We start from the raw sequence: 27,136 nt of genomic DNA on the forward strand, positions 1-27,136 counted from the left end.
TTGTACAGATACCTCAAGCTCTGAGGATATACCCCTTGCAGAAAAATTGCTTTCCTTAGGCATCCTCTCTACCAGCGGAGAGTAGAACTTGGGAACCACTCGTGGGAAAAACAATCCTGTTAGCAATGCCAAGGATATAACATCGACTCAGGTTTTTCTCGATTCAGTAGCAGCAGCTCTCCACGTTCAGCCTCCAAGAAAAAAGAGGCTATATGAGGAAGGTGAATTTGGACTAGAAAAGCAAAAATTTCTGAGATTTTTACACACATAAACAGTTTTTTTTTTTTTTTTTCCCCAGCAGTTCACACGGAAATTCAAGAACAACACTGCTCTTCTGAAAGCTGTTTCAGGATTCCACGCATCTTGTTGACGTTTGGATACAAGCTTAAGGGGTGGTGTGTACCTGCTGGCTCTCTGGAAGGAAATAAAGCCCTATTTGTGGCACGTGCTGACCCCCGTGGTAAATACTGACACCATGGCTGGTTGCAAGCTACCAGCATGACATCACTGAGAGTGGAGTTGGGAACAGCCATGAGTAATTGGCTCTCTTGAGTTGGTGCAAGCTGGCTCTGGCACCCCACGGAGCTTGAGGCTCGTGTTTAGGGATAATAGCTACTGGCACATTCAACACTTGTTGAAAATAGACATCATCCAGTTCTAGAATTCACTGCCTTTCCCTCTGTGGCCAACATTTTGGTCATTGTTTCTCCCGCTTTTGGAGGCAGCTCAGTAGATTTCACGGCCACGGACCCCAGACTCCTTGACTTAATGAAGATTGATGTCTTCATCAGGTTTTGAAAAGGAGTGCTCGAACATTTTATTACCTGGTTGCTGGTGCCTAGTACTCTCTGTTCCATGGCCCATCTCCCCCACCTCCTGTGACACATTCCTGAAAGGGCTCCAGGAAAAAAAATGTTACGGCCTTGGCAGATCGGCGTTTTCTGATTGTGCAATGTCCTTCCTGAGAAACCCCATTCTCCAAAGACAGTCATTCTGAAATAGGAGCAAGAAATGGGGATACAGGTCAGCTACTGAGGGGACAGCAGAGGAGGCCAGATAACAGTGAACTGGGACAGAAGAAATATGTGGGAAATGGCATCCGTGTCTGTCTCACCAGTTTTATAGGTTAACTGTCAGTATATATGTAATATAATAAATATTAATAATAACATGATAATATGATAATATTCCCTGTCAGATGAAGACATTGAGACTCAGAGGACATAAATTATTTGCACAGAGTCACATAAATGTCAGTGACCGTGGAGGAACTTGAACTCTGTGTCCGATGCCCGTCTAGAGCTCTTTCCGTCAGACTGTGTGTATATATGGTTATCGGAGCTTTCTGTCAGCTCTGATTATTCAATCGCTTGTGCTAGGTGGAATCAGAATGGTCAGAACATTTAAAAAGGCCGAGGTTGTATGGAAACCAATTTGGCGATAAATTTCATATATTGAAAAAAAAGGGGGGTGGGAGGGGGGAGGGCGGGTGATGGGTATTGAGGAGGGCACCTTTTGGGATGAGCACTGGGTGTTGTATGGAAACCAATGTGACAATAAATTTCATATATTGAAAAAACAAATAAGTAAAAAAAAATAAATAAAAAGGCTGAGGTTATGCTGCTGTCTAAGAAGTTTCAACAGGCTCCTGGGGGTCAGATGTTGTCCACGGTGTATTTCAGTGACACATCACTTATCTAGGGCTGGCAGGGAAGGAGAGATTCTGCAAAAATAAAATGTCTATGTAATTGTTCACATACCTAAAGCTTCCACATTTCAAATGAAATCTTCTAAAATTACATTGCACATCACCCTGTGTTCTTCAACATAGAATGCCAGACATAGCTTATTTAACCTTTTCTTGTTGACTTAGGGCATCATTGTAAATCTCAATGTTTTTGGACTTTAATTTACAACCCTCCTAGGGCTTTACACTGTAAGGTTCCAGACTGCAATATTTTTTGCAGTTCCTGTTTGTTTTTTGCTTCTCAATTGGTGCATTTACCTTTAAGAGTTTCTGCACTCTCTTCTCTCTTGCTGTTTCTAATCTGTTGAAGAGTGAGGCTCCAGTCCAAAGAGACTTGTTGACCAAGTAGGAGTAGATAGGTTTTAAATAAAGTCTTGGATAATCCTTCTAGGAGTAAACACTGTCTACTCTCTTTATTTTTAGGGGTGTGGTAAGGGCTTTTGCTGTGCTGTTCAGATTCTTTCACCAGACTAGTTCTCTTGCCACTCAGCTGCTCTGAGTGTTGGTGACCAATGGCTTACAGCTGCACCCTTCCCTGAAGACTTGCTCTTGGCCCATGGGAGCTGCTCCACCCAAAACTGCCTGCAGGTTGTCCCCTGACCTCTGGGTGTAGCTTGCAGACAACTATTGACGAAGCAATATAAAAGCCCAGCCCCTTTGCCTCCAGGTAGGACAGTTCCATGAAGCCACCCTTGTCCCAGAATTTCCCATGGGATTGAGTTAAGGGTGGAATACAGCTGAACCCATGTCCTCACTTCGCTTCTCACACGCCCTTTCTTCCCCCCCCCCCCGCCCCCCCTTACAAGGTCTTGCGGTGAGAATTTGCCCAAGACCGCTGTCTCAGCCTTATTCCAGGGACTGTGATCTGAGACAGGCTCCCCCTCCTCCTGCTTTTCATATTCTCGGCTATACCCTGGATGGGTAAGGTAACAAAAGATTTCTGATCTCTTTCCTGTCCCTTCCCTCCACCCAACACTAATTGAGGACAGGCTAATCATGCAATAAAGAAGGCATAATGAGAAAAAAATAACTTCCCCAGAAGATATATTAGAAATTCACTAATTTGTCAAACTTTGACTTGAAGCCTACCTTATGAGTCACTGGGCTAGGGTCGGAGACACCAGATATAAAACACACAATTTCTTGTTACCTCACCCTTCTGAGAAGTTCACTGTTGGATGAAACCAACAAGTAAGTAGGACACTTACCACATATTGCAATGAATGCTGTTATTGAAGTCAGAACTCATTCATTCATTCAAGAAATATTTCTTTTTTTTTTTAAATTTTTTTAAGTGTTAATTCATTTTTGAGAGAGAGAGACACAGAGTGTGAGTGGGGGAGGGTCAGAGAAAGGGAGACACAGAATCTGAAGCAGGCTCCAGGCTCTGAGCTGTCAGCACAGAGCCCAACACATGAGCCTACAAATGGTGAGATCAGACCTGAGCCGAATTCGGATGCCCAACCAACTCAGCCATCCAGGCGCCCCCAAGAAATATTTCTTAAGCATCCATTGTGTGTCAAACTTTTGGGATCTAGACAACCTGGAACAAAGGACCGTAGACTCCAAAGGTTGGAGACCATCTGATCATTTTTAGTTTGGAAGTGATATCGGAGTTGTTCTGGTAGAGTGAGCAGGAGTTTACCGGTGAAGGTTAGGGAAGATGTTCAGATTGAAGGAAAATGTCCTGAAAGAGTGTGGTGTTTGGGAGAACCGAGGAGAAGTTTGTTGTGGCAGGAGATGAGTAGGAGGCAGAGAAGACAGGGATGGATGTGAAGACCTTTATCTGCCAGGCTAAAGAGTTTGGGTTTTATTCTGTAGGTAATTTGCCAAGAGAACCTTATGAACCTAGGGATATGGCCATGAGGAATACGATTGTCATATATAGGGTGAGTTGAGCAGGAAGAAGGTTGGAGCTCACAGCTGGACAAGCAGATGCCTACATCAGGCTTTTGTGTGTGGTGCCCAAACTACACAACAGTCTAATGGCCTGTGACATCATGGTTTCGCTGTGGTGCCTGTGGCCCAAGGGGTGTCACTGCCAGGGAAAAAATGAAGAATTCTTTCGGTTCCCCTGAAACTTTGAAACTCTTCAAAGTTTGATCTGTGAAGGAACTCATAATTTTCCTGCTGAGTGCTCCTTATGTTAGAGGAGGTTGGCTATCTATTTAAGACCTGATAGGATCAAGAAACATCCAAGAGAATCTCTTTCCCCAGACCCCTTACACTGTCATTGTTGCCAGAAAGGCTAAAATTGCAGAGTCCTTCCTTATGACTCACCAGGCTCTCGTCCAGCCCTGGGCAAGGGGGCAGGGGAAATCAGTGGCAGAGGGAGGGCAAAGAAGAGGGATGATGCGCTCTCTGTGGCACAGTGGGGATATGGAGGCAGTGGGGGGGTGGGGGAGGTGCTGAAAGAAGGAAATTAGAGCTTGAGGAGGTAATATACATTTTTCTTCCTTCCAGTGGGCAAGTTCTGTCTGCTTGAATTCATATGAATCACACTTGAGACCAAGTATATTGATTATTTTATTACAGACTAAGTGATTCCTGCCTTTGTTCGCATTTTTTCCTGATGGTAACAACAACAGCAACAACAAGTATTGTTTGAGCCGCACTACAGGCTCAGCAATGTGCTAAGAGCTTTGACTATATTTACCTCATTCAATTCTCCCCCAAACCAATGCTGGAGGTGTTCTTAGTACTCATTTATCATGGAAGAGGAAATTAAAGCTTAGGGATGTTACTGAACTTGCTCAGAAACACAGCTGGGGTGTGGCATACCCGGGTCAACCCGCCTCACTCCACAGTCAGTACTTAAACTACTGTGCTACGTGGCTTTTCCAGCCATGGCTATCTGCTCCTTCTTCCGCCATTTCAAATGCTTTTTGTCTTTCAAGGCCCAACCCAAGTTTCTTTCATTTACTTAACTGACATTATTGGGCACCTTCTGTGTGTATTGTGTCCTTGTCCTCCAAAGAGCTTCCCCACATGGATTTCTACATTCTTTAAACACCTTTGAGTTTTTAATGTAGAAAGCGAATCCTATTATGAATAGATACGTACTGTTCACTAAATGTTTTCCGTGACTTTGTTTTGTTTTCTTTCACCAAAGATTGTAAACAATCGCCAGGTCAGGATCAAGTCTTCAAGGTCCCTGTTTTTCTCAGCAGCACCCAATCCCGTGCTGGGTGGATGTGGTAGGAAGCCCCTGGCTCTTAACCAATCCAGTGGCTGCATTTTAAGGAAAAAGAAATGCATTTGTGTGGATCTGATAAGATCTGAATGTTATCTGGAGAAGAAGATGCCCCTTAAGTGACAATCAGCTATGTTTACCATTGAAATCCATAGCAGCAAGCCAAGATAACTGTCACAGAGTCTGTGGACAGAAGTTCATGAAGATCACTGCTTGACAGGTCAGGGTAAAGGTCCCTTTCTTTCAAAATATGTGAAGGGGCAGGAAACGTGTGCACCAGGTGTTTCGCGTTCATGGCTGCCTGGGAAAGATAATTCTGTCTGCTCGATAAGAACATTGTGCTCTACACACCAGGTTGTTTTTCCAGCAGCTATTTTCTGCCTATAAAAAAGAGCATCGCTGGCTCTCAACTTCTTTCCGCAAATCCCTTGGGCTATAAACAATAACAAAAGGTATCTTATATTTATACAAAGCTGTCCTCAGAAAAGCTCAAGGACCCAAACGAAGCTTGTTTTCATATATGAGTTCTTATATAATCCCCAAGGGGGAAAGAAGAAGAAGGTGACAATTTAGTTAGGAATGCTGTCATTCCCAGCTAACAAAAGGGAAAAGTGAGTTCTGCACAACGCGCTCACGGTCATGACAAGGACAGGAAGTCCTTCTTCCCCACTTCCTGTCCAGGGTTCTGCAAACTGGGCCACTGCCTTGTCCAAAATCTGAAAGACACTGGAGGGGAAATATTGGGAGAGAAAGCCCAGACACACAAGAAGCGTTGCTGCAGTCTCACTGCCTTTAGTGACTCTGTCTTCCCTGGTCAGGATTTTGCAGCTGCAACGGAGAGTGTCCCTCTTGTCCTTGGTAGAACTCATCCTGGGGAGAAATTCCATCACCCTCATTAGGAGTTATAGCTGTATCACAGTAGATTTAGGAGGTCTGGGTGGTTTGGGGAAGAAGAGCCATCTGAGCAAAGGGCATTCTGTAAATATTTATTGCATGCTTGGATACAGAGATGAGTAAGGCATAAGCCCTGCACTCAGTAAATGCATCATCTAGGAGGGGAGATAAACACAGGATAAAAAGCTCTAGGAGTGCTGGATGAATACAATAATGGGAAGGCAGTTTTTTTTGGACTCTGAATTTGAGTCAGGATGCTGTCAGGCAAGGAGGGAGGCATTTTGGTTGGAGCTTGAAGGGGAAGCAGGAATAGTTTTAAGGGATATCTTCTACCCTGCATTGAGGTGGTCACTCTGCATTCAAATCAGCTGAGGAGCTTTTAGAACATACCCTACCCTTAACTAATTGGATGAAATTGATCTGAGTGTAGGCTGGACATAAGTCCAGAGCTCCTAGGTGATTTCACTGGGCAATCAGGATAGACAACCAGAGAAAGAGCACCAGCTTTGGAATTAGACAGCTCCGTCGCAGCACCTGGTGATCTTGGGCAAGGGCCACTGGGGAGCGGAGCAGCGTGGGTCTTTCACAACTTCACTGTTTATTTCCCCCTACTTCTACCCACACCTGTGAAGAAACTCTGCCATGGGAGAGTCCCTCTTTGACAAACTTTCCTTGACAGAAAAACTCTGGATTGGGAATCAGGAAATCTGGGCTCCATCCCAGCTCTGCCACTGAGGTGCTGCGTGGGTGTGCTGAGTCACATAAGGAAATACAACAAAGACACTTAGAATTACTGTTTGCAAGACACTGTGCTAGGTACCCCAGGCATCTCTAGGTCTCAACTTCCCCATCTGTTGAGGTTTCTAGATCAGTATCTCTAGGTCATAAAGTCTACTTAACAGGCCATAACCAGAATTATTTTAAAAGAAAGGTATAAAACATAGTAGAAAAACATAGAGTATGGCAAGCATTGTGAAGTAAAATTTCATTTCAGTTATTTATGCATGTGTTTACTGGGTCACGATGTAAAATATGTCTCATGTTGTGGGTTGGAAGTTAAAAAGTTTGAGAGTGCTTGCTTCAGCAGCATGTATACTAAAGCTGAAATGAGAAGATTAGCATGGCCTCTCCACCAGGATGCCATGAAAATTCGTGAAACATTTCTGTCTTTCTTTATGTTATGTGATTTTTTTTTCACCACAATTTTTAAAAAATGTTTGAGAGGGGCGCCTGGGTGGCTCAGTCGGTTAAGTGTCCGACTTCGGCTCAGGCCATGATCTCGCGGTCCATGAGTGCAAACCCCATGTTGGGCTCTGTGCTAACAGCCCAGAGCCTGGAGCCTGTTTCGGATTCTGTGCCTCCCTCTCTCTCTCTGACCCTCCCCCGTTCATGCTCTGTCTCTCTCTGTCTCAAAAATAAATAAATAAACATTAAAAAAAAAAGATTTAAAAAAGTGTTTGAGAAATCTGGGGTTAGATGTTCTCTATGGACACCTCCCTTCTACTCGATAGCCCGTGACTACTCTAGCCTACGGAGAACTCTCCTTTCTGTGAGAAACCTCCTTTTACTTAGTATCATGTAGTTCTGGCCTATCATTTCTTTTTTAAAGAGGGAGACAATGTGGTGTAGTGGTGAAAAGCACCCTCTTGAGTTAGCCAAGTCTATGTTTGAATTGAATTGCTTCACTTATTAGTTGAACGACCTAGAAAATGTACCCAACCTTTCTCTGCCTCGGGTTTCTCATACGGATGATAACACCGAGGACAGATGATGCTAATAAGATTAAATAAGATGGTGTAGGTGAAACTCTTAGTGCAAATGACCTCGTTCCCAGAAAGTGCTCCAGTGTATGGCAGCAATGATCTGACTTCCTGTCCCACTCAGATTTTAAGGCACAGTCTATAATTTAGCGCCTGGCATATACAAAAGTGTAAATACCGTATGCTTATCTGATTGGAAAAACAAGGATTTCGGCCTCATGGCCATCTCCCTGATGGTGGAGAACAGCAGTTCTCTGTTGGCTGCATTACCATACAGGTCTTGGGAGGAGGGGCAGGGCATTCTGTGTGTTCTCTGCCTATGCCTCCCTTCAGCCTTTTTCTCTGATATGGTCAGCTGGTCCTGGGAAGATAAGCAAAAGGAGGCACATCCTGGCTGTGATTTCTTTCAAGGATCCCAACGGCCATGACATCTCAGTGCCATCAAAATGAACAGATAGATGGAAATTAAGGATCTACTGTACCACAGACGGGGGCATCTCTGTGAGAAGGCTTCAGAAAGAAGTACAGGAAAAAGAAATGAGGAAGAGCTGGTGGTCAAAACCCTGAGAAACGAGGTACAAGATTCAGATATTATACCAGAATCAATGGCCCTAATCAAACAGTCAACAAATAAGCAACTCATTAGGTCCTAATTGCCTCAGAAATAGGCTGGGAACCAAGGCTTTGTCTTGTAAATGATTCATTTCAGAAAATGCCCACTAATCAATTACTAGGACTTCTGTGTAATAGTTTCCCCAGATTTATAGGTGGTGAGCCTGTGAATTGGATCATTGATTCTAGAATGAGATAAGCAGTAACACTGGTAACCTAATCTACTTACTCGAAGTAGCTACCAAGAAATTAGGTGCCCTTAGTAGAAGCCAGCTCATTACCGAAGAGTGAAAAGAAACCCATTCATCATGGCAGAACCTCACACCAGCCCAGTCTCCCTGGAGCATTCAGCTATGCTGAGAAGATGTTGATGGAGAAGAGAGGATAATGACCCATAAATAGATATATGGGAACGGAGCAGGGGGTGATGAGGGGGATTGAGGGAAGCCTTATGAGATCACGCAGGAAAAAAATGGGCCTTAAAATCACAAGTACGTTAAAGTACAGTATTACAAGGACTATATAAATAGTGTTACAAAGAATAGGACTGTTGAAAGTAGCCCTCGATGCTAGTGTGGTTTTTATCTGGAAGAAAACTTCGATTGGAAACTAGCGAAAAAGAAAAGAAAATGTATGTGAATAATGCAGCCCCACCTAAAAATATGTTACAAACACAATGGTTTTTCAGGAAAGAAAAGGCAAGGATGCCTGGAAATAGCTGCATCTAATCAGCCCCCATCCCAAGCAATCAACTGAAGTCCAGGAAATTCCATATGTAACCAGAAGAATAGACATCCTGGAGCATTTTGCCACAGTTAAGATTAGCGGAAACAGACCCCCATCAGCACTAGTAACAAAAAAGAACTAAAGGTGAAGAAACTGCTGCAGATCCCTGTGCCTCCCTTCTGGGAAGGCGGTGGCCTCCAGGCGGCAAGGATGGGACAGAGGCCAGTCCTCGGGGCTGCACCAACAGCCCTTTGCCCTGAGACCACCCCTTCAACAGCAGTGCACATGGCTGTGGTTCTCCGGGGAAAATAAGAAAAAGTGGTGAGGGCTCAGCTTATCTTCCTGATTTATTCTAACAGTCCTTAAAAATGTTTGTTAACACAGCAATGACTTATGATAAGCACTTTTGGGGTCTTGTTTAAGAAATCATTCTCTCCCCAAAGGTCACAAAGGCCATTCTGCCATTTTTTCTTCTAAACAATTTCAAGTTTTCCCTTTCACAATGAATTCTTCCTTCTCTATGGGGATGAAAGACAAAAAGCACAAACTAAAAAGGAAAAGATGAATAAGTTTCACTTCATTAAAATTAATAACTTTTGCTTACTGGAAACATCATAAAGACAGTAAAAAGATCAGCCACAAACTCTGAGAAAATCTTGACACCACATCTGACAAAGAAATAGGATCCAGAATATATAATGCATGCCTGCAAACTATTAAAAAAAAATGTCCAGAAAACATGATGTAATTCACAAAAATAAATATAGATGACAATTCAAGATACTAAAAGATTCTCTACACTGTTAGTAATCGGGGAAATACAAATTAAGATCATAGTGAGATATCATTTTAAATCCACTAGATGGACAAAAAATTATGAAGTCTGATAATACCAAATGTTGGCGTGGATGTGGAAAAACAGAATCTTGTATACTAATAGTGGGACTGTAAAATAGCACAGTTTCATTGGAAAATAACTTAGCATGTGTAGCACAGGTAATGATGACATTTCTGTGGCCCAGCAGTCCCACTCCTGGGTGTGTACCCTCAAGAAACTCTTGCACGTGTGCATCGGAGACATGTATAAGACTGTTCATAAAAGCACTGTCCATATTTTCAAAAATAAGCAGAACTGAGCAAATATTGTTTGGGGAAAACTACATTGCAGTCAACTGGTTTTTTTTGTGTTTTTTTTTTTAATTTAATTTTTTTTTTTTAATTTTTTTTTTAACGTTTATTTATTTTTGAGACAGAGAGAGACAGAGCATGAACGGGGGAGGGTCAGAGAGAGAGGGAGACACAGAATCTGAAACAGGCTCCAGGCTCTGAGCACTCAACACAGAGCCTGACGCGGGGCTCGAACCCACGGACCGCGAGATCGTGACCTGAGCCGAAGTCGGACGCTCAACCGACTGAGCCACCCAGGTGCCCCTGCAGTCAACTGTTTTTAAAAAACAAGGGTATGATAGGGGCTCCTGGGGGGCTCAGTTTGTTAAACGTCTGATTCTGGATTTCGGCTCAGGTCATGATCTCCCAGTTCATAGGATCGAGCCTTGTGCTGTCTCTGGGCTAACAATGCGGAGCCTGCTTGAGATTTTCTCCCTCTCCCTCTCTGTCTCTCTCCACTCGCACTCTCTTCCGCGCGCTCTCTCTCAAAATAAACATTAAAAAAAATAATAAAAACAGGGTATGATAAAGACAAAATTCAGGAAAGTGGTTATGTTTGAGGAGAAGGCAGGAGAATGGATATTGGGGAGGAGGGCGCAACTAATTTCAATTATATTGTCAATGTTGGGATCTTGTGTTTGCCGGTGGGCTTATGTATATTGCACATATTCCATTGCAGGCACAGAATATTACATAATAAATTGCTTTTCATTTGTAAAAAACAAACAAACAAACATGGGTGAACAAAGAACAGAAGTTTCTACTGGCTCAGGGCCAGAAAAATGAGATCTTGGTAACATCAGTCTCACTAAAATACGGGAGGAAGGCCATTTGGGAAGTGATGGATTGCTCTGTGTCAGGGAGGGTCTGCCTAATGTGTGTGCCCCTGGAGGTCCTCCCAGAACATGGGCAGCTGGCCTTGTGACTAGGGCCTGTGCCCAGGCTTACACCCTATTATTCAGGTTGGCAAGTGGCCTGGGTGGACAAGTGGTGATCAGTTATGGAAAAGACTTGCCACTTAGCAGATGAGTGTTGTATGTGGTAAGATCTATTTTAGATAATTTTTCATGCATGAAAACTTTTTCATGCAGAAAAAGGGCTGTTCTGGGTGGAGCAAGCCCCTTTGATCCACTAGTGGGTATACTCTGCTTTTCACCTTGACTGCATAAATTTGACATTGAACTAAGGCTGTGTTTTTCAATAGTTATCATTTTGAATTGTTATTCTAAAGACTCAATACTTGGGGCTTGGTGCTCTTGGACTTTGCAACCCCAGAACTACTCATATAGCTGCAACCCTTTTTTGTTGCTATTTGTATCTTTAACATATTTGAGTCTTACCCACTCCCTTACAAGGAGTATAAAGTGGCAGGATTTTCTAAATCTGTATTTTGTTCGTCCTTGATGTCAAAACTTGGCAAAACAAGTGCTTAATAGGTTTTTTATTTTGAAAAAAATTAAAAATGCACAGGAAGTTGCAAAAATAGTACACAGAAATCTCAGATACCCTTTACTCAGTGATTATACCTTACATAACTATGGAACAATGTCAAAACTAGGAAACTGACATTGCTGCAATGTGTGTATACAGTCGAATGTCATTTTATCATGAGTGTAGATTCATGTAACCACCATCAGAGTCAAGACGCAGAACTGTGGCGTCATCGTAAAGATCTCCCTTTATAGTCATACCCAGTCCCTCCCCACCATCCCTAACCCCCGGCAGCAGCTAATCTGCTTTGTATTTTCATAATTTTGGCATTTTTAGGTTATATAAGTGGAATCGTTTGGTATATCACCTTTTGAGATTGGCTTTTTTTCACTCAGCAGAGTGACCTTGACCATAGAGTTAAGTCATGCTTTTTAATTGACTCTGCCAGCCTCTGTCTTTTATTTGGTGTATTCAGAACACTTATATTTAATGTTATTATTGATATGTTAGGGTTTAAGTTATGTTTTTATTTTAAATTTTATGTTTTTACTCTATTTTCTTTCTGCTATTCAGATTGTAATTGTTCTATCTCTAAGCACTAATTCTTTCGTCTGTCCTCTCTATTCTGTCGTTGACCCCATCCAATGAGTTTTATTTTATTTTATTTTATTTTATTTTATTTTATTTTATTTTGAGAGAGAGCTAGCAAGAGCATGAGTCGGGGGAAGGGTACAGAGAGAGAGAGAGAGAGAGAGAGAGAGAAGCTCAAGCAAGCTCCATGCTCAGCATGGAGCCTGACACAGGGCTCGACCCCATGACCCTGAGACCATGACCTGAGCCGAGATCAAGAGTTGGACACTCAACTAACTGAGCCACCCAGGCGCCCCATCCAATGAGTTTTTAAATATAGATTATTATTTTCTTTAGTTCTAAATTTCTATTTGATTCTTCTTTATATTTTTTATTTCTTTACTGCAACTTCATATTTTTCATTTTTTCAGGTACGTTTGTAATTGCTTTTTGAAGCATTTTTGTGATAACTGCTCTAAAATCTTTGTCAGATAATGTCAACATCTATGTAATTTCTGTGTTGGCATCTGCTGTTTGTATTTTCTCATTCAAGTTGTGATTTCCCTGCTTTTTTCCCTCCCTGGTTTTTAGTATACTAAGTAGTTATTTTTTAAATTTTATCTTGGATATTTTGAATATTATGTTATCAGATGCAATATTATTTAAATCTTCTCTTTTAGCAGGCTGCCTCTGATACAGCGCTGGTAGAGGAAAGTGGACACTGTCCCACTGCTATCTGGTGGGAAGAAGACCAGGTTTTCCTCTTGACCTCTGTGGACACCGAGAAGCATGGTATCTCATTACTGCTGGGTAAAGGTAGGAGATCAGACTCCTTACCGGGCCTCCAAGTTGGCTGGGAGCCGAAGGGGCACCTTGATATTGTTCCACTTGGCCTTTGATAATGGTGGTGGGACCACAGTTTTTTCCAAGGTGTTTCCCTAGAGTGCAGTAGTTATTGTCTAAACATTTACTATCTTGTTAGGTTGTCCCTTTCCTGCTCCTTTGTAGAGAGAATAGACTTTGGGGAGGACATTTTTTGTCGGTGCCCACTGGCACTTCCTGGTTGTCAGCTTCTCCACCACCCACCATAAACAGGAAAAAGAAAACCCTGGAAATTTACCCCTGTGTCATTCCTTGGGTCATGAGGTCCTTAGACAGTCTGCCTTTTCTCTAAAGTTCAAGTCTTCTTATATTTCTTTTACATATAATGTTCAGTGGTTTTAACTCTCTATTTAGTGGGAACAATAGGGAGACGTGCGTCTACTCCATTTTGTCCTGGAACTAGAAACAGTGAATAGGTTTTAGTTGAATGGATTGGTGAATCTCTGCCTTCTTTTCTATTTCCCAATGTTCATAGAATGGGAAAAAGCATACTAGAATACATACTAGCTTGGAAGAAGCAGAGGGTCACCTTTATAGACATGGTAAGAAGTTGATAGAAAGTCCCTTTTTTCATCCAGAGATAAGGCCACATACTATTTTTTTGTTTGTTTCTCTCTTTAAACCATCACACTGCAAAAGCAAAACAACAACAACAACAACAAAAGAATCACAGCAGCTGGATCTATGTTGAGAAGTCCTATATCATCATAGTTCCTGATTCCCTGTATGTAATTGGCACAGTACACAAACAGCACAGGCACTTGTTCTAGTCACTAGAGATACAGCAGTGAGCATAACTTGGTATTTTGACATTTGGCAATAATGTGATGTGGTGTGGTCTTCATTTATCATAATGGATACTCAATGGGCTTTTTCAATCTGGAAACTTCTTTCTTTAGTTCTAGAAACTTTCTTATTTTATTTATTTCCTAATTGATTTCCCTCTATTTTCTCTTTTGGAACTTCTATTTGTGGGATATTGAACGTACTCTTTTGATTTTCTATTTCTTACCCTTTTAATTCTCTTTGGTTTTCAAATCTTTTCTTATCGTCTCTCTCATATTTTATAACTTTGTGTCTTTTGAAATATTTTTCTCAATTTTATTTTCAGATGTTTCATTAATTTTTTATTTCTGCTCTCTTACTTTTAATTTCTAAGATTTATTTCCTTATACTATCTTATACAAAGATAGTCTTACACCATCTTTTTCTGGTTTTGGTATCAGATTATAATAGTTTCATGAAATTATGTGAGTAGTTTTTCTTTCTTTCTTGTTCTCTGAGTCTGTGCAAGATGGCCATTATCTGTTCTTTGAATGTTTGTAGAATGCTCAAGTAAAATGCTCAAGGACTAATTTTTACTTTGTGAAGAGATTTAAAATTATTGATTTTATTTCTTTAATAAATGCAGGATTACTTAAGTTATCTATATCTTCTGGAGTTATTTTCTTTTTTTCCTTTAAATTTGTTCTTGTTATCTATGTTTTCAAATTTACTTGTTATTGATATTCACTGTTAACCTGCCAATCTATTCTGCATTAGTAATTACATTCACTTAGTTATTTTAAACATCGTTAATTAAGTCTTTTTTTTCTCTTCTCAGTTTAGTCAGAAGTTTGTTGATTCATTAGTGTTTTGAAAGAGTCAACTTTTGCTTTGATAATATTCTCTTTTTTATTTAATTAACTTAAGCTTGTACAGTTACTACTTCTTGCTTTCCACTTTACATATTTTATGTTTTTCTATTACCATGTTCCTAGGTTATGTGCTTAGCTAGTTAACTTTTCAGTCTTTCTATTTTAGAAAAGCATTTAAGTTTCTAAATTTCCCTCTAAGTTTTGCTGTGACTATCTCACACGAGTTTCATTATCTTTTCATTATAAGTATTTAACATTTTTCCTTATAATGTTTTTGACTAAAGTTATTTAGGAGAATGTTTTTAAATTTCAAAACCAAAAGAGGTTTGTGTTCTTAGTTTGTGACATAGTTATATTTTATTCAGATAACTGTTTTATATAAATTCTGATTCCTTGAAATTTATTGAGATTTATTTTATGCTCTTCCACATGGCCAATTTTCATATGTATTCTGTGTATATTTGAAAATAATGTAAATTTTTCAAAATTTATATGTATTGTTCTATAGATGTCCATTAGATCAAGACTGTTAATGACATTGCTCAAGTTGATATTTTTACTGGTTCTTTTGTTTATCTGGTCTCCCACTTACAGAGAAAGATATATTAAAATCTCTCATTGGGCTGATAGGTTTGTTAATTTTATAGTTACTACACCTTGCTAATAAATTTAACTTTTAAAAAAATTATGTAGTAACTCTTTGTCTTTAATATTGTTTTGTGCCTCAACGTTGATTTTATCTGATGTTGACTTAGCTTTTATTTAATATTTTCATGATAATGTTTTTTCATTCTTTTACTTTGAACCTTTTTGTGTCCCTAATTTTTATTTTTAAAAAATGTTTATTTATTTATTTTGAGAGAGAAAGTGCATGCAAGTAGGGGAGGGACAGAGAGAGAAGATCCCAAGCAGGCTCTGATGCAGAGCTTGATCTCACAAACCATGAGATCATGACCTGGGCCAAAGTCGAGAGTCGGATGCTTAACTGACTGAGCCACCCAGGTGCCCCTGAGTCCCTAACTTTTAGTTGGGTGTCTTGTAAATAACATATAGGTGGATTTGTTTCTTTATCCAGTCTGACAGTCTTTGACTTTTAATTAAAGAATTTATGCATTTACCTTTATTGTGATTACTGGTATATTTGAATTTATTTTGCCACTTATATTGTGTTTTCTCTTTACCTGTTTATATGTCCTTTCTTTTTTATCATGTTATTTTGGATTTAGTTTTTTTTCCTCATTTAATTTTCCCTTAAATAATTGGAAATTATATCTCTATTTTTATTTTTAAATGATTCCCTAGAAATTATAGAATGGATTTTAATTTAGCAAGTCTAAATTTCATTCATTCATCTATTCCTTTCTCAAATGATATAAACAACCTAAAATGCTTTAATTTGGATTAACCTTTCCCAACTTAAGAGTATTTACTATAATTATCCAATACTTTACTTCTTCTAGTCATTAACCTCTCTAATTACAATGTTGTTTTAGATTTACCCACTTATTTAACATTTTCTTGTCTCAGCATTTCTTCTTGCATCTCAGACTTTCCTGGGGCTCATTATTCTTTCTTGTGTACATCTCCTAGAAATTCCTTTTGAAAAGGTCTTTCAATTTTTATTTTCTGAAAATGTCTTGATTTTATTCTTGTTATTGATGGACAATTTCTATGGTAATATCATTCTTGATGGTTATTTCCTTTCTGCTTAAAAAATTCCATTATGTTCAGATTTTTCATTGTACCTGTTTGGAAATCAGATGTCAATCTAACTTGTTCCTTTGCCAGCTGCTTTTAAGATTTTCTTTCTTTTTCTTTCTTTTTCATTTTCTTTTAATCTTTTTCCTTCCTTTTCCTCCATCTCTCTCTCTTCTCTTTCCTTTCCTTTCCTTTCTTTCCTTTCCCTTCCCTTCCCTTCCCTCCCTTCCTTCCTCCCTTCCTTCTTTCCTTCCTTCTTTCCTTCCTTCCTTCCTTCCTTCCTTCCTTCCTTCCTTCCTTCCTTTGATGCTCTGTAGTATCATTACAATGTAAATATAAGTTTATTTTTATATAAGAAATATAAGAAACTTTTATTTCTTTTTATTCATTTTTCATGGGATTCATTGATTCACCTGAGGTTTTCTGTCTTTTGTAAATTCATAAAAATTCTTAGTCAACATCTCTTTGAGTGCTGCCTTCTTCTACATTTTCTCTATTATTTATTTCTTGTACTGTGATTCGATAATGTTAGATATCTTAATTATAGTCTCCATGTCTTCTTTCTTGAATATACATGTCCATTTTCATTTTTTTCTTTAAAGTTTAATAGCCTAAAAATTTCAGATTTATGTTAGTCTTATAAGTAAATGTATTCAAATATTTTTGATTAAGAGCATTTTAATCACAAACCAGCATATGTTACTGCAAATCCAGTTAAAATCTTGCACAATGGAACCAACGGCAGCAATAGTTGAGCTCTTACCCTAAATGTATTTGGTGCACACTTCTTGAACTTTCTCAGTATCTGCAGCATTGAGTCCAGATTTTCTTTTGGTATACCTTTGCATTGGGTCCAACTTCAAGCTCAGGGATGGGAATTCTTCCATTATAGCATAACATTTACCTACCAATATCTTTACAAATTGGACTTGAACATTAGATTTGCAACAACATGTTTGTTTTTAGAATAATTTTGGCTTGTACAATTTTACTTTCAGCGATATGTGTACACAGTCACATCTAATTCTTTTTGAACAATACATAACATGTCTGTAACAATGGCTGATTCACAACTCACATAGATGCCCCACAATCCTATATCTGTGTAGGAAGTATGGAAAGACTGGAAGCTATGGCAGAATTTGCCATGACAGATGAACTTGGCTGGCTGGCCAGATAAATTTATTCCTTCTCTGCAATGGCAATTCTTAGTTGCCAATCAGCGTATTTACAACTATGAAAGAGATTGTATCTGGATGTGCCCAACCAACAGCTTCAGAAACAGCTCTTGCAAGATGTGCCAAAGCCAATCTTATTATTCCTCATTCAATTCTTACTTCCTATGAATTTGCAAGTAGGCAGACTTTGTATTTCTCCTTTGTGTGTAGACAAAAAGTCACCAAAATGAAACTTTGCTAACTCAAGCTGTTCATCATAGGAAAATCCTCCAGTTACAGCAAGGACTATTCTTGGCCCTTTATAATATGTGGTTACATAGTTCACTAAGTCTTTATGATTTTTAGGTTTGATATTTTCCATTGGTCCCCAAATTGCCCATCCAAGTGCAGTATTTTGATAAGTCGTGACATGTAGATAATAAAAAAACAAGTTCTTATAAATTTGCGTTCACGTCCTTCCATACTTACGTTCAATCTCTGTTTCTCTGAATGTACTTTTTTTTTTTAATTATATCAACAAGAATGTCTAAGGCTCTTGGCAAATCTTTAAAGAATTTTTTGGCAAAGATGTGGTCTACTTTCTGGAGGTATAGGTATTGAAATAAACACCCATGTTTTCATTTGAAGTTCCAGATCTAATTTAAGTCTCTTTGGATGCCCTTTAAATCCGTATGTTGTAGAGAATAAAATATTCCATTATTCATCTTATTTTAATTTAAGTTTCCAAGATCAATCAGTCAGAACCCAGCTGTATATGTCAAGAACCTAGAGCCTTCAGAGGCAAGTGAGTCCATTTCCAAACATGTTATTCATGTTTTGTAAACATCTAAAACAACTTGTGTAGTGGCCTGTGTATTTCACAATCTGTTCTTTTCAAATTATAATGACTGCCCAATGGCACCTCTGACCAGGAGCTTCTCAGTGAAACACCAGAGCCATGGGCAACAGCAGTGTTCAGATGTCCACTGTTACCCTCCCCTCTCCATGGTTTAACTTCCAGTTAATTTTTTTTTCAATTTTGCTTTCCCTCTTCTGCTTATTGAGTAACTCTCCAATTCTTTCTTCCAGTTCATTAATTCTTTCTTCCATTGTATCTAATGCTATATTTGTCTACTGAGTTTTTCATTTCATTCATTATGTGCGCTTTTTTTCATGTGGAAGTTCTATTTGGTTCTTTTATCAAAGCTATCTGATCATATTTCATAGTTTTCATACCTTGTTATACTTCAAATATTCTTTTTAAAAAATAAGTGTATCAAACTTATTTATTTTATATTTCTTAATTGATAATTCCAACATCAGTCATTTTTTGTAGCTATATCCTGTTGTTTGTTATTTCTACTTATTCTCATTTAAATGACTTGTTTCCTCTTGTGTTTTATATTTTTATATTTCAATGCATTTATAATTACCTGAGGAAAATACTTGAGGCTTCAGTTTAAGGTATGTGTGTATACCTGGGAAAGCATTAGTAATCTTGAATTACTTTAAATTAAATTTTAAGTTAGGTATTTGGGGACCACATATGTAGTGTGAATTCTAGATTCTCATTCTAAACCCTCATGAGAACCATTTGTGAATAGGAATTTTAGACTCTACTCAGAATCAAGATTGAGACGAAAATATTTCTTTACTATTTTCCTTTGTGGGAAAGACTTTCTTCTTTTGGTTTACCCTTGCATTAAAAATGTCACCTTCTGGGTCCTGGCCTATTTAGGGATTTTTTTTTCCTCTCTTCACCCTGTTGAGAGCCTAGGGATTGCATCTTTACTCCTGCTTGGTTTATATTAAAATAAAGACTATAGGCTACCAGGAATAAGTAAATGTCTTCAGGGTCCCATTGCTTCCAGTGGTTACCTCTGAAAACTTGTGCTTTCTTGTATTTTTAGATTCGATGATTTCCATTATTTTTCCTAACAGCTCATTTAAGCATTTTACATTTTTTATCCAGCATTTTTAGGCACTGTAAACCAGGGGGATTCTTCATGATATTTATTCCCTAATATTGTGGGAAGTGGAAGTTTGGGCAGTATTCTTAAATACTCTAATTCACAAAGTTTCTATTACAAAGTAAGCTAAATTGAGGACTTGATCAAGTTCTCCTCCTGCCTCAATAAAAAATCTTCTGAACACATCAGACACAAATACCTTAGCTTTTGGGGCCAAGTTATCATTGTACCTTATTATAGCAAGGTTGCTACTGTCCCAGTGCAACCCTGGACAACTTGTGCCATAGAAGACAGACTAAATATAGAGAGAATGATAGGGAACAGTGTCTGGTTCGTGGATAAGCACCCAGCATCAGTTACTTATTTGGAGCTTCAAAAACCTAATGAAGTGGGTAGCACTGCTTTCATTTATAAATAGGAAAACTAAATCTCAATGATGTTAAGTAACTCATCAGAAGGACACAGAAGGAGCTGGAACGTTCTGAAAGATCATCCAGGAATATCTTCTTAGAGCAGGCCTTCAGGGGATCCTGTAAGTCAAGAATTTACTCATTTATCAATACATCCAGCCACCCATTTGTGAATTCATTCAGTAAGCCCTTCCTGAGAAATTTTCCTTGGGCGCGACACTGTGCTAGATACTGACATACAAAAATGAATAAGACAAAAAGCTTACGTTCTCATATGGGAAGACATATAAATAATCATAATATATTGCAGTGAGTTAAATGATAGGGATTATGAGAACATTGTGAGGGGCATCACCACTGAGAGCAGCTCATGTAGAACTTTGGGGTGGGAAAAGGGAAAGTGGTTGCTGATTGAAATGGGTGGTAAGATAGAGGTAGGAACATCAATGGCAAGTAAAGATGGAGCAGTCTTTTAGGAGCTGGCTGATAATTTTTCTCTAAAAAAGGGAGGGAAATAATAACTTAAAACTACTGCCTTTGAAAAAGATTTATTCTTTTTTTAAAAAATTTGCTTAATGTTTATTTATTTTTGACAGAGAGAGAGAGAGAGACAGAGCTTGAGTGGGGGAGGGGCAGAGGGAGAGGGAGACACAGAATCCAAAGCAGGCTCCAGGCTCTGAGCTGTCAGCACAGAGCCTGATGCGGGGCTCGAACCCACAGACCGTGAGATCATGACCTGAGCCGAAGTCGGACGCTCAACCAACTGAGCCACCCAGGCACCTCGAAAAAGATTTATTCTTTACAGTTACCAGTACAAAAGCTGTTGCAGTTCAAGTTTAGCCACTTGCTAGATGGAACAAATCAGTAATGGTTTGGTTATCCACTTGTGATCTTTTCTGGAATTGAAACATCACACAGAGGAAAGACTTGTCTAGTACAACTGCTTATAATTGCACTTTCCTCTTGATTGTTCAAGCCCTTCTATCAGGAGTTCTAATCCAATTTTCCCATACCCTATCTCCCTACTGGCCAACAAAGTTTCCATGCTGGGTCTTGCAAAATTAAGCTATAAGCTTTTCTTCCACCAAAGGTTCAAATCTGAGCACGGATGTCAGAGTTAATCCAGTTACCCTGGCATTCTTAAACCCTTAGAAAAGTAGATTTGTCTTGCTGTCTTTTTAATGGTGTGGAGTTTTCCTCTACTCAGCAATTTTCTTCACTTTCTTCATTATACCTAATTGGGTTTATCTTTGTCTGAACCAACATGATGGACAGACCTTTTGGCAAGTGGACTGTGTTTATTTCTAGGGCTTAAGGTGTGGGTCATAGACATTGCTAGAGACTAAATACCCACTGGGAATCCTTATCCCACTCTAGCTGTTTGTTCTGAAAACAAAACTGTCATCAATGACCCTGGAAAACAGAACCTGGAGTTTTAAGGATGTTGTAGAAGTTACATGATATTACAGCTAAACCGAGTATGCCCAGTGGTGTTAATTGGGGTCAACTTCCAACACGCTTTTGAGGTCTGATTGCTACCACTACAGCCTAAGTCTCTTAAAGGCTGCATACTTATCAGTAGTCTAACCCAATCCCTGGTCTTTTAGATAAGTCACTTACCATTATAGTTGAACATAGAATTTGATATTGGGGTCTTTCCTCCCTAAACTTTTGCTGAATGATCGCTAATGAGAACTTTATATCCATAATGCTTGGGAATACAGTTTGGACAGGACAGAAAGACATGTATCAAATCCTCACTCTAACACTTTTTAAAGATATGGCCTTGGGCAAATGACTCAACCTTCAATAACTTCTTCATGGGCAAAACTGGACAATAGTGTTCACCTCAAAGGTTTCTTGTGAGGACTAAGTGAAACGTATATAAAGCACCTAGCATGGGGCATGGCTTAGAGTAAGTGCTCAATAAGTAAAGTAAGGCATGTCATTCTGATTTCCTTACTAACAAGGACATCATGTCTGAGGTTTTACCAAGAATAGGTTGCTAACTGATTGCCAAGAAGAGAGAGACTACATATTTAGGTTTAAGTTTTTATGGAGAGTAAGAATGACAAGTCCACCTGGAAGCTGGTAGACTGATTCCCTCCACTCACCTCTGCCCAGTCTTTGGCAAACACTATGCAATATCGCAAGAAATATCAAATAAAGGGGAAGACCTTCAGAAGGTGAGAGAAGTTGAGATTATGCCATTGTTTTGCAGCCCTGGTCCTGTCTGTTGCTGCAGCCCAGGTCCATCATCCCCCATTGTGAACAGGTCTCTGTCACCTGTAGTGCCTCTTCGCTTCTCACTCCAGCATTCTTGAGATCACTTTGTCTCGTGTGCCTGAAGTTGGGTCCTACACTTAAGGAGCTCTGCTGGGGGTGGTGCCGAAGAGTGACGATAAGAAGAGCCCAGCCACATTTGTGTGCCGATGCCTAGGAACGATGGCCACGAGACAGAACCTCTGTCCTCAAATTGCTCACCATGGTTCACTACATGAGACAGACCAGCACACGGGCAGTGCCACACAGCTTTTATGTAAGATTCTAGGAGCCACAGCCTACCCTCTGGGGAGGCCAGAGATAGGAACGTCCATGCTCAGAGATAAAGGTGTGAATAAGGAGTCGATCAAAGGGGCTGACACGTGTGCCCATGCGTGCACGTGCCCCTGTGTGTTTAGTGGGATATAAAGCAGGGGTGGGAAGGTGAGGAAGAGATGAGAGAAGGAGCATCTGGAAAATGCTTCTGGTGTGGAGATACATGTTATGCAGTGGTACTCGGAGGTGAGAAGAGCAAGGGATGTTTGAGGAACTCTTTGCCCAAGTGCTTGGTGTCTCACCTCTCTGGTGGCTTGCGAGGGGGTTCTGTTGCCTATTGGAGATTCCCTGGTGACCTGCCCAGCAGCAGTGTGGAGGATTCCTCTTCTCTGAAGACCCACTGTGAGAGCTAAGTCCTTTTTTCACTTCGTCTCCTTGGTATTTGTTTCTTCTCTTCTCTCCTCCTCCTCCTTTACTTCCCAAAATGTTTCTACTGCAATTCTGTGCTATGTCGAGGAGTTTGCTGCCACGTGGGGCTCTAAGGGAACCGCAGATCAGGTCTGATCTCACCATTTGTGGGCTCGTGTGTTGGGCTCTGTGCCGACAGCTCAGAGCCTGGAGCCTGTTTCAGAATCTGTGTCTCCCTCTCTCTCTGCCCCTCCCCTGCTCGTGCTCTGTCTCTCTCTGTCTCAAAAATAAATAAACATTAAAAAAATAATGATATAAAAGAAGGGTTTTTTTAGGGTGCCTGGGTGGCTGACTGTTTAAGCGTCTGACTCTTTATTTCGGCTCAGGTCATGATCTCACAGTTTGCCAGTTCGAGCCCTGCCAAGCCTGCTTGGCATTCTTTCTCTCCCTCTCTCTCTGCCCTCTGCTACTTGTGGGTGCGCACGCTCTCTCTTCCCTCTCAAAATAAATAAGTAAACATTTCTTTAAAGAAGGTTTTTCTTTAAACTTCTGTGTTCAGAAAAGAAACCAGTGTTTTTTTTTTCCCTATATCCCAGTTCTGTCTCTCAACTTCTGACTAAAACTGTTTTACAGTGACCTGAATCCTGGCTAAGAAAAGCATCCATAATCCACCATTCACAGAAATATCTCTGCAACAATGTCAATCTCCCTCCTTCTTTCATTTTCTCTTTCTCTTTCTCTTCCCAACCTCTCTCCCCTCTGTCTCCTTCTCTCTAGCTCTCCGTCTCTCTCCCCTTTTCTTCTCCCTCCCAACACATGCATAAGTTCGCTTTAACTGTCTCTCTCCTCAACTTTCAAAGCTTTTACAATGACCATTGTATGTCTTTCTAAAAGTGTAACCAATATGTATTGAGATTCTAATATGCCATATACTATATATACATATATATTCATATATATAAACTCATTTAATCCTTGAAAAAATCATGAGAAGTAAATGTGATTATGTCTACTTTTTGAATGAGAAAATTAAAGATCAGGGGTATAAAATAATTTGGCTAAGATCACCAGCTAGTATCTAGCTGAGAATTCATTCGAGTCTGATTCAAAAGCCCAAATCAAGTCTGACTCAACAAGAACACAATATTTCTTTTGTATTTTATAAATTATTTTTTTCTGATTATGAAATGCTTATGTAGAAAAACTGAAAGATACAGAAAAACAAAGATATACTACATCCTAACTTCTATTAACATTTTATGGTTTGTGTTCGACTTTATCTTACACAGTCTTAAATATATATATTTACAAAATTAGCACATATAAGTGTGTGTATATATTTTTCCAGCTTGAGATATATATAACAATACACACATGTATAATCTTGTGTAAGTTTAGGGTATATAATGTGATAACTTGATACCCATATATATTGCAAAATGATTACCAAAACAATGTAAGTTAGCACATCTATCACCTCACATAATTATCGTTTTTTGTACAAAAGTTTTGGTGAAAATATTTAAGTTCTACCTTCTTATTAAGTATACAAAGTCTATTGTTAATATACTAGTCGCTAGACCCCCAGAACTTATTCATCTTGTAACTGGAAGTTTGTACCCTATGACCAACATCTTTCCATTTACCCCAATCCTCAGCTCCTGGCAACTACAATTCTATTTTCTATTTCTTTTTTTTTTTTTTTTAAGTTTATCTATTCATTTTGAGAGAAGAGAGAAAGAGGGTGCACACATGAGCAGGGGAGGGGCAGAGAGAGAGGGAGAGAGAGAGAGAGAGAGAGAGAATCCCAAGCAGGCCCCAAGCTGTCAGCATGGAGCCGGACATCGGGCTCAATCTCATGAAATTGTGAGTTTATGACCTGAACTGAAATCAAGAATTGGACCCTTAAGCGACTGGTGCCCCTCTACTTTCTGTTTATGAGTTTGGCTTTTTAATTCCACATGTAAATGATATCATAAAATATTGTCTTTCTCTAACTTATTTTACTGAGCATAATATGTATGTATAGATTATACACATATATGCATAATTTCCTACAGATTAATTTCAAGCTAAATTTCACCTATTCACACTCTTATCTGAAGTATATAAAATCATCCCATTGAAACTCTTCTAACAATAACCTCTTAAGAAATGTTTGTCAGTTGTTTGTTGATAAACAATTACATCACTGTTTAGATTCGTAATTCTTGGATTCCTAGTAAATTGAATATTTTTCAAATGTTTATTGATCATTTATATTTCTTAATTTCCTTTTCTTTTAGAGCAGGGGTTGGCAAACTACAGTCCATTGGCCAAATCTTGTCCTCGGTCCGTTTTTGTAAGCAGAATTTTATTGGGACACAGCCACACCCCTTTCACATATGTATTGTCTGTGGCTGCTTTTGTGCCTTTTTGCAGAGTTGAGTAATTGTCACAGAAACAGTATGGTCTGCAAAACCTAAAGAAAAATTTCCATCTGGACCTTCACAAAAAAGTTTGCTCACCCCTGCTCTAGATAATAGACTCCTGTACTGTTAATCTCCTGTTCCCTTGATCTTGGATTTTCAAGACTTTTCTCCTATGTCTTGAGTTGATTTTTTTCATGCTGCTCATCCTCAGTAAGACAAATGTCTCCAGACTATGTGTTTGCCCATTAGCAGGATGCAGGGATTTCCTTTGATTGTCCTTGCTGAACACCAGCCTTCTGGTTGAGTCCTTTCTCAGGTCTACAAAAAAGTGATTGTACATTTTAGGCCTAATTCCCAGTGTCCAGATGGTGCTCATATAACCTGGCTCTGGGATTCTAAGAGGAGATTTCCTATCTCCATCCACAGTTTGTTTCACTTATATAAACCATTTATGAAATTTCTATTACTTCTGAAAGGCATTAGAATATAATTTTTAGAAGCACAGATTCTGGAATCATATTGTCTGGTGAAAGTATTAGGTCTACCACTTACTAACTGTGAATTTGGATAAATTGCTTTTACTTGTTTGTCAGTGTCCCATCAACTGTAAAAATCATGGGGATTGTGCTATTACCTTTCAAATAAGGCTTATAAGTAAAAGAGTGCTCAGTGGGATATCCATGGGCTCTTCAACATTTCCCAGCCTCCCTTGCTATTATTGGGGTCATGTGACTAGTTATGGCTAATGGCCTGGGAGTGCAAAGGTCACGTGTTATTTCAAGACTGCAGCAGGTGAGAGCTAGTTTGCCTTCTGCGTCCTCCTTCTCTACCACAGTACCCTTGAGTGGTATCTCTAGATGGAGGGATCCTGAATCCTTGAGTTCCCAGATGAAGGAGAGTCTCTGCTTACCCAAATCAAACTTTGAATGAGCAAGAAATAAACTTGTGCTGTGCCAAAGATGGAGATTTTGGATTTATTTTTGCCACAACACAGCTTATGCTATTCTGACTAATGAAGGGTTGTTCTAAACACTAATTACTATATAAAAAGCACTTGAATGAATGTCTAGCATGTTAAGTGCTATAAAATGTTTTCCTTCTTACCCCTCTTCTTTTTATTAAAAAGACCATAATTCTTAGCATGGACTCTTTTGCTTTCCACTAACATCTTTATTCCTCTACTTACTGCTCTATTTATAAAGAACCACCTGCACAAAAATGCATTTAACACACACACACACACACACACACACACACATTGAGTTGTCTTAGAGGTTAGTAGTCTACAAGTCCGTCTAGAATATGACTTAAAGTAAGTTTTAAGTAAGTCTTTTTTAATTTTTTTTTAACATTTATTTATTTTTGAGACAGGGAGAGACAGCATGAACGGGGGAGGGTCACAGAGAGAGGGAGACACAGAATCTGAAACAGGCTCCAGGCTCTGAGCTGTCATCACAGAGCCCGACGTGGGGCTCGAACTCACGGACCATGAGAACATGACCTGAGCCGAAGTCAGACGCTTAACCAACTGAGCCACCCAGGTGCCCCAGGTAAGTCTTAAATATGACTCTGTGTCTGTGTGTAAGAGAAAGGAATGTGAGTGTCTTGCTACCTTCTCTCAGGTTGCTAGGATTTCTCTGTTTCATGTGGGAATGCACAGGCAGACTACCATTTTGTTTTCCCAATACACTTCCATTCACCTTACGGTTAGTAGAAATTTCTCCCAGATGCTGCAGTAGGCTGTTTTTATCTCTCAGTGTTAATTATTTTCATCTTTCTCTGAGTCTTCATTGAGTCTTTATCAAACCATCAATCATGTTTCTGACCTCCACTGGTATTCTTTCACTCATGCCTCTTACACAGATTACATTCAGTCCATACATTCTTCATAAAGTTATTTTCATTCCAAAGCTGTTTGCTTTGAT

At 39.4% G+C, this 27,136-nt stretch overlaps 2 pseudogenes; one reads left to right on the forward strand and one right to left on the reverse strand.

The window, feature by feature from the left end:
• LOC109275169 (mitochondrial-processing peptidase subunit beta-like) overlaps window positions 1–22,509 on the reverse strand; it is a 50,242-nt pseudogene extending 27,733 nt beyond the window's left edge.
• LOC128776795 (U6 spliceosomal RNA) lies at window positions 6,906–7,006 on the forward strand (annotated as a pseudogene).
• Window positions 22,510–27,136: the final 4,627 nt, after the last annotated feature.

The sequence above is a fragment of the Panthera pardus genome, unplaced genomic scaffold (assembly GCF_024362965.1).
Source record: "Panthera pardus isolate Hobbes unplaced genomic scaffold, ASM2436296v1 HiC_scaffold_13, whole genome shotgun sequence".
In the NCBI taxonomy this organism is placed as follows: Eukaryota; Metazoa; Chordata; class Mammalia; order Carnivora; family Felidae; genus Panthera; species Panthera pardus.